This window comes from Eumetopias jubatus, unplaced genomic scaffold (assembly GCF_037043125.1).
Source record: "Eumetopias jubatus isolate StellerSeaLion01/CBP00866 unplaced genomic scaffold, mEumJub1_p1.0 scaffold_8, whole genome shotgun sequence".
NCBI classification, from domain to species: Eukaryota; Metazoa; Chordata; class Mammalia; order Carnivora; family Otariidae; genus Eumetopias; species Eumetopias jubatus.
This window is the reverse complement of record NW_028274814.1, coordinates 70655670-70658683: the sequence shown is the minus strand read 5'-3', so window position 1 is coordinate 70658683 and position 3014 is coordinate 70655670. Positions and strand designations below refer to the sequence as shown.

Sequence of the window (3014 nt, the reverse complement as noted above, 5' to 3'; positions counted from 1 at the left end):
ATATTCTAATGTCTGACCTCTCGCTTCCAAAAGTAGAAATAATATAGTACCAGAGACTAGTATAACAAAAACTAAAGTGAAAGTTGTAGCTTTCAGAAGAAAGCATTTTTTCCTTTCTCTATGCAATTTTTTTAAAACTTTGACATATCGTTAGGGTTGATTTTTAGGATATGTTGAGCCTAAAATTGTTTCTAGAGAAACATAAATTCATCATGGAAAAATATTTATTCACATAGCTGAGATGATTTTTAGACCATCTATTTTTAATTAAGAAAATACCATTCCAACTCTACTTAAATAATCACTACACCTGGCATCCAGCAGGACAGTCCTAGGTTCCATAACTAAAAACCCAACTGTCTGTCTAAGATCATCCAGGGTGGATAGGCCAAACCTAGTTTTATACACTATGCTTTATAACTCATTGAATGACTTAGAAGTAGAACTTAGGGATGCTAATTGTCATCCTATGCTTGTCAAACTGTTTCCTAGATAGTATAGCCTTTTTTTATCAGTGAGAAGGAACTACCAATAAGCCATTGCACCAAAGACTATGATGGAACATATTACATAATAATTTCCAAGTTTTAAGGCAACTCATTAAACTCATTTGCTACAAAAAAGAAAAATAAGAAGCATTAAAGAGGAGGATTGAAGTGTTAAAAATTTATCATATTTAATATTCCTACCACCCTGTGTTCTCATATCTCTCTGAGGATACTTTACTCAAATTAGGTGATTTTAATAAAGCAAATGACATCTTGTCAGTAAAAGTAATATTTTTATGAATATTTATGTAGTTTCCAGTGGAATCCTTTGTTCATTTTAGGAGATTTAATGGCCCTTATGACTAATTAATTCCTTTCTTGGAAAGTTCCTTCTATTAAAAAGTATCAGTTTCCTCTACTGGGCTGAGTTAAAGTTATTTCTTAATTTCTTCAAGGGGATTTGACAAAATTATACATCTTAAAAAACAATTAGCCTCAATTTTTAGTACATATTTAACCTTTAAAATTTCTTTCCGTTTTTATCATATTTTAAATATTTGCTTCTAATAACATCCAATGCTATTAAGTCTGTTGGAAGTTCCAGAGACTGAGCAATGATAAAAGAAGAAAAACAAAGAGCAAACAAGATATCAAATGAAATTGAGATTATCCACAATTGAGTTATCCACCTTTTTGGATAATCTGAGTCAGTTTCAGACTTTTTCACCACTCTGTTCAAGGCACTTCTAGATTACCAGAACACCGTATCTGACTACCATACAATATGTGGCATGGCAAGCACATATGTATGTACACTAAGTGCCCATTACTGTGTGTCCATGAGAGAATTTCCACACTAATCATAAATCTTTTTTTTTTTTTGAAAAAGAAAATCAAAGCCTGCTTTTATTGATGCGCCCACAGACAGACCGGTGATTTGGAAGGGATGGCGACGCTAACACAACACTTGTGGTTAACACAACTCAAAACACAGGGGGCAGGAGATGCCTTTACAGGGACATGATGCCTTCGTAAGTTAGGGAAGCGGACTCGCTGGCTGCCCCTCTCATTTCATGTTCTTCACAAACTCCTCTCCCTTCTTGATGGAGGCCTTCAGCTCGGGGATGGCTTCCGCGATCATCTTCTCTTCGAAAGAGGAGATCTTGCTGATGCCTAGATTCTTCTCAATGCCCTTTTTCCCCCAGCATTAACGGGGTGGAGAAATAGGCACTGTCTGCTTCTTGGGACTTAACGAAGGAATACTCCACAACTCCTTCCTTTCCGTTCATCCCATCCACAAGGGAGAAGACAAACCGGGCTCCGGCGTACGCCATGGACAGGGTGGCCAAGCCTGCTCCAGCTTTGGCCTTCACCACCTCTGTGCCGGCCTCCTGGATCCGCCCAGTGATGGCTGTTAGCTGGTCCTGGGGAGGGTCCACCTTGGGAGTGCACTGGGAGATCAGGGGGATGATGGTCTTCCCAGCATGGCCGCCAATGACAGGAACATTGACTCGAGCAGGATCCAAACCCTTCAGTTCCGCAATGAAAGTGTTGGCTCTGACAATGTCCAGGGTCGTCACCCCAAAGATTTTATTGGGGTTGTAGACTCCGTGTTTCTTGAAAACTTCCGTTGCGACTAGGATGGTGGAGTTCACCGGATTGGAAATGACGCAGATCATGGCCTCAGGGCAGTGCTGGGCGCAGGCAGCAGACAGGGTGGCCACAATGGAGGCATTGGTGTTGAACAGGTCATCCCGGGTCATGCCTGGTTTTCTCGGGACTCCTGCTGGAATAACCACCACATCGCAGCCTTTCAGGCAATCTGGCAGCTGCTCAGGTCCGAGGTAGCCTTTCACGGTTGCTCTGGTCTCGATGTGGCTCAGATCGGCGGCCACTCCGGGCGTATGAGCAATATCTTAGACGGTCAGGCGGCTCACCAAGGGACTGTTCTTGAGGAGAAGCGCACGAGGCTGCCCGATTCCTCCGGAAGCCCCTAGCACGGCTACTTTCTCATTGTTCTGGGCGGAGGTGCTGAAGCTGCGGCGGAGAACGACGCCGGCAGGGCGGGCGAGGGCGGAGAACATAGTTGAAGCTGGCGGGGAGCAGAACGGCAGGAGGAGGCGCAGACGGCTGGCAAGTGACACCAACGACCTCCACACCGTACGGGCCACACTAATCAGAAATCTTGTTTGGAATATCTGTAATTTGTTACATTTACTCCTAAGTGAGTGAGGTACATATTTAATATATAGTAAGTGTTCTTTTTTTCAATTTAGATTTAAAGTTTAATGGGGAATGTCTATAAGGATGAGTCAATTTATTATATATTTGTTAGTTATTCTGTGGAAGAGGGAAATGGTTGAGTTGATGTCTCAAACTTCTTTTCATTACCAATATTGTGTTAATAGCCATTGGCAGATATGTTGGTTCCTAATGTAGAAATATTTAGAGAAATAGTGATCAAGTCACATTCCAGTGACTGGATTAGCAAAGTTCAGGGTGAATGGTGGAAAGACACGTGGTGGA

The 3014-nt window shown here is 42.1% G+C and overlaps 1 pseudogene; it reads right to left on the bottom strand.

The window, feature by feature from the left end:
- Positions 1 to 1534: 1534 nt before the first annotated feature.
- Positions 1535 to 2572, bottom strand: LOC114224091 (malate dehydrogenase, mitochondrial pseudogene; annotated as a pseudogene).
- Positions 2573 to 3014: the final 442 nt, after the last annotated feature.